Here is a 5,718-nt window from a genome sequence, read left to right on the forward strand (position 1 = left end):
CAAAGTCCTAGAAAGAATGTCCCACTTTGTTCAGTGTTAACTGGATCCAGATGATAGTAGAAATAGGAAGAGAAGTTTAGTCCCTCTTTCTAAGAAATGGAGAGTATTATACAATGTAGCTTCCCTAGGGAATAAGAAAATTGTGTCTTTCTAGACCAGTGGCTCTCAACTTATGAGTCAAGACCCCCTTTGGGGATTGTATATCAGATATTTACACTAAGATTCATAGCAATAGCAAAATTATAGTTATGAAGTAGCAACAAAAATAATTTTATGGAGTCATCACAACATGTGACTGTCTTAGTCAGGGTTTCTATTGCTGTGAAGAAACACCATGACAACAGCAACTCTTATAAAGGAGAACATTCAATTGGGTTCAGAGGTTTAGTCCATGATCATCATGGCAGGAAGCATGGCTCTATGCAGGCAGACATGGTGCTGGAGAAGGAGCTGAGTGTTCTACATCCAAATTGGCAGGCAGCAGGAAGAGAACTGCCTTTAGCTTCTGAAACTTCAAAAACCAGCCCCAGGGTCATATCTCCTCCAACAGGACCACACCTCCTGCAATCCACTCCCTATAAAGCAAACATTCAAACCCATGAGTCTATGGGGGCCGTATCTATTCAAATTACCACACTGATTGAGACTAGAATCTCAATGGTTTCCACTGTTGCCGCAAGATAATGACTAGGTGAGGGTGGAGTTAAGAGCAAGGTTGTGCTAGGTACCAAATATTCACAGTATGAAAAAATATTACTACATCTCGATTCATATTTTGTTATGTTGGTTTAGTTTTGTTGTTATGGTTGTAGTTGAGACAGTAGCCTTTATCTTTCTAGTACTGAGATTAAAGACCTATTCCACCATGGCTGGTCCTGCATTTATATATTTTTCATACCAATCCCCGAAGAAAATCATGATGTGCTAATGGGGAGGTTCATATTTCTTCACATTCACTCATAATTAATAACCTATGTGCATTGCAAGAAAACTACTGGTGCATATTTCAGGCATGAGTTTACCCAAGTTTGAGATTAGCTTGTGTTTTTAGCTTTTCAAATTATAGACCTCTGCAAACTTATATTTACATATATATACACATATATAAGTATATACATATATATGTACATACTTAATACACAGTAGGGCCTTGAAAAAATTAAAGGAAAATATTAAATTTAGTTAAATCAGATGGGATTATCATAAATAATGCAATAATTCATTTTATATTATACTGTAGGCTTTTTAAAATGTCAAATATGAGGAACAGAAAAAAATAATGATTTTAACATTTTTAGGAAAACTATTGAGAAAAGACTATGAGACTAAAGAGATGCTTCTGGGGTTAAGAGCACCTCCTGCTCTACCAAAGGACCAGGTTCAATTCCTATCACCCACATTATAGTTCACAACCATCTGCAACTTCAATCCAGGGTATCTAATGCTCTCTTCTGGCCTCTATGGGCACCAGGCATGCGTGGAGAACAGATATGCAGGCATAACACCCATATACATAAAATAAAATAATTTTCAAAAGGTTTTTAAAAGAATGATCTATAAAACAAGCTGTCCATGGACTGTGGACAAGAATCTTTTGAGTACAGAAGTCTTGCCATGTACATTTTAGCCAATCTTCTGAGGATTTATACTATGACATCTTATAGTTCAAAAGCCTCCAGCAGTGGGTACTATTAGCAGGAAGTCTACTCAATCCCAACAACACACATGCCAAAAATTAGAAGCTTTTCAGGCTGGAAAACACTGGTTTTATGGCATAAGCTTTTATGGGGAAAACACGTGTATATATGTTATTGTGTCAAATCTAAAGATTAATCTCTACATCCATTCTTCTGTTGAAGGACATCTGGGTTCTTTCCAACTTCTGACTATTATAAATAAGGCTGCTATGAACATGGTGGAGCATGTGTCCCTGTTGTATGTTGAAACATCTTTTGTATATGCCCAGGAGTGGTATAGCTGGGTCCTCAGGTAACACTATGTTCAATTTTCTGAGATACCGCCAGACTGCTTTCCATAGTGGTTGTACCAGTTTACAATCCCACCAACAGTGGAGGAGTGTTCCTCTTTCTCCACATCCTCACCAACATCTGCTGTCACCTGTGTTTTTGATCTTAGCCATTCTGACTGGTGTGAGGTGGAATCTCAGTATTGTTTTCATTTGCATTTCCCTGATGACTAGGGATGCTGAACATTTCTCTAGGAGCTTCTCAAACATGAAAGTCAACATCACTGGACACTTGAAAAAAGATATCTTCTTAGTCTCAAGGCCTGTTCTAAGGCCCTGTATAAACCTCTCCAAGTAATTTGATGCCAGGTAGAAGGATCTAGCTCAGTTCAGACATACTCATTGTTTGGACTCATGTGTTTCTTCTCCTCTCTGGTAACACCTGGTAGACTTCCATTAAACACACTTTCTTGAAAACTCCATCTTCTACTCTATTTCCAAATCTTAGACTATTCAAGGAAGAGAATTACTCTTTTCAACCAGCACCCTAAACAGACTAGACAAGGCTCTGCCTTTACTTTTCCCATGGACCAAAGAGGAAACTGAGTAACTGGTTGAAAAATCTGAACCATTAGGCTACAAAGCAAGATTAAAGTGAGAAGCTATATAAAGAACAAATGAGGGGCTGGGATGGTAACTGGGATGGGCTTAGTTGGAAATGTGCTTGTCACTCAAGCAAGAAGACCTGAGTTCAATTCTCAGCATACACATAAAAAGCCCGGTGGGGTGGTGCTTGCTTGAAATCTCAGCTTATTGTGTGACTTTTCCTGGTTAGATATGAGCAAATATCTACTCACTAAACATAGAGCAAAGTCCACCAAAACCTGTCTTTTCCAGCTAATCAGTTTATCAGGTTACTCCCAAGGGGGTAGGTGATGGTTTGCTTACATAGACAACTCCAGGGCAGCCCTAAGAAGGGGCAATTGTGCTTTCTGTGTCATAATCTACAACTATACACTTACTCTGCAGGAGATGCCTATGTTTCATAGAATATTTAGCTGTATTGCTTGCCTTCAGCCTCTGGATATCAGCATTCCTGCCATTCTCCATCTGTGAACATCAGCAGATCCACACATTGCTGACAGAGGAATGTTCTCCCACTTGGAAAGTATTGGTGTAGACTTATGATCTCACATTACTTTGAACAATGGTTTTAGCTCTTAGCCTTCCTATCATAGGTTTCAGAAATCCTTTCTCCCAGACTTGAAAGTACCAAGTGATAAAACCAATACTGAGCAGTTAGGCTCATAGATGTTATCTTAGTAGCAGTGTTTGAAATTACCTTGTAAGGGTTTAAGTCAAGTCCTGGCTATTTTGATTGGTCTAGGAAGGATGAAGACAGTGGCTTCACTCCAAGTTAATAAATGTCTAGGCAAAGGAAGGTAGAACTCTAGTAGGACCATTTCAAGTTGAAAAAGTCATTGAGGACAACAGGCTGAAGTGGACTCGGTGCCTTCTGGGAAGAAATTTTAGCTCTAAACCCATTAAAATCTTTAGGACAGTTTCTATTGGAGCAGCACTGACTGGTCTGTCATGTTCAGTCTCTGAACAGATTGGACTTAATTCCCTACATGGTACTTTTACTCTGCTAATACAATTCCTCACAATTCAAGTAACTTAAGATCCATTATTTGAACTGGTGAAAACTCTTCTATTCAGTAGTCACATGCTTAGTGAACTTACTTAGTTCCTGGTTAGTAAAATCCAGGAAGCACATTAGGTATGATTCCCCATGAAAGATCCTGATACTAAGACAAAAACAAATCATTGTTTACATCCTACAGAAAATGTAAAGGGAGAAAGATTAGCTATGAGTGAGCAAACATAAAGAAGTAATAACTGACAGGGAATAAGTTGAGCAACTCTGAAACCAGGGGCACAGTAAAGAAGATACAGTTAGCTGACTGACCCAGCCTCCTTGTACCTTTTCTTTTGCATAAAGTATTCAGAGTATCGTTATTCTAGGTTGCGGCTAAGAAGAGATCAGTCCCTTCCATCTATAAGAATGACCTTGGATGGTTCAAGGTCAGTCATCAAACCCTAAATCCTGCTTATGAATGTTTTCCGTAGTTGTAATATTTAATTCAAGCCACAAAGGAAAAACAAACAAACCCAAGGATTTCTTTACCCCTCTCTGAAAAAGAACTCTGTCCATGTCCAAATGATACAGCATGTACTGGGAGCTTCTGGAACCACACAGGCCATAGATGTGATGAAATGAGAGATTAGAACAATGTTAAAGACAACCAGCAGGAATAATCTCATCTGGAGCAGTGAAAGATGTCCACACTGAATACGGTAGCAGAGAATGTCCAGATTGAGTGAGCATCTTCTAAAAATGAATCATGTTTGAAATTTTACTTAGCAGACACTACAGTTCCATTGCTGTGAAATACAGAGTGGCCTGGATTTTCAGTCCAGCATTTTGTAAGCAAGGATATACAAGGGTATGCTGTGAATGTCATATGGAGGGAGATACAGTCTTCATTTGTAGAAGCTGTACAAGTTTCTTTTAATTAGAGATGACAGAATCAGTGGAACCATTTTATTCAAAACAGAAAATAATACTGTAATCCCAATACATGGAGGATAAAGGTGGGGCATTGCTTATTGCATTTGCAGAATACACTGTCTCAAAAAAAATCAAAACATATAAGAAATATCCCATCAAAAGCTTATAACTATAAAAAATAAATCAACAAAGGACAAGCATGCAGTGTCAAATATAAGTCTCCCATGTGGTAATATGTGTCACTAAAATATGTGTGTGAAATCTCCAGTAGCATACTGACAGGTCTGCTGGGGTGTTAGAGGGGCTCTGTGGGCATCTGCTGGGAAGTGCATTCTCACTGAACAGAAGTACTGGAGCCAATAGCAGGGACAGAAAGTTGACAACCTGACTAGGCAGAAGCAGCCACCTTGCTAGCACCAGTCAGATCTTCTACATGTTGCTGCCACCTAGTGTGTAAATATTTATGAGAAGCACCAAGATTAGAGAAAGATAAGCACTGTTATCTTTTACTTTTATGCTTATTTATGTGAACTCACCAAATGGGGAAGGGGTATAATGTTTTGAATGACTGCTTACTTGGAGCACGTCTGGATTCTTTGGAACATATATAGATGCTACCCAAATAAAGTTTGCAATCTATTGATTTAAAAAACTTAAAGTATGCAGTATTGATAGGACACAGTTATTGCACTTCCACCACATTTTGGTAGTTTTCACATAATTACATATGTGAATGACTCCCTTCTGCATAGTGTCCATTGTGGCTAGCAGTGGGCTTTGTGCTTAAGACAAATGACATTTGTGATCTTCAAATCTCACTTTGAAGGAAGAGGCATTATCGAGCCAGAAAAAAAAAATGGCTCTAGTTAAGAGCACTTTCTGCTCTTCTAGAGGCCCTGAGTGTGGTCAGGTGGCTCATGACTGTCTGTAATGCCAGCTCAGGGAATCTGATGCCCTCTTTCCTCCTCCATGGGCACAGACACTTATGACATTCATTCACACAGACATATATGCATAAATGAAAATAATTCATTTGTAAAGTAAGACATTTACATGTTTAACTGTGATAAAGCTTATTCTTCTGGAACTCTCTGAAGACAACACAAGGACTGACACACAATATAGCTGTGCTCGATACAAGCACAACTTGTATACAGTATACAGACTCAAGTGGGTAACT

This window comes from Grammomys surdaster, unplaced genomic scaffold (genome assembly GCF_004785775.1).
Source record: "Grammomys surdaster isolate TR1022 unplaced genomic scaffold, NIH_TR_1.0 126219, whole genome shotgun sequence".
Classification (NCBI taxonomy): domain Eukaryota; kingdom Metazoa; phylum Chordata; class Mammalia; order Rodentia; family Muridae; genus Grammomys; species Grammomys surdaster.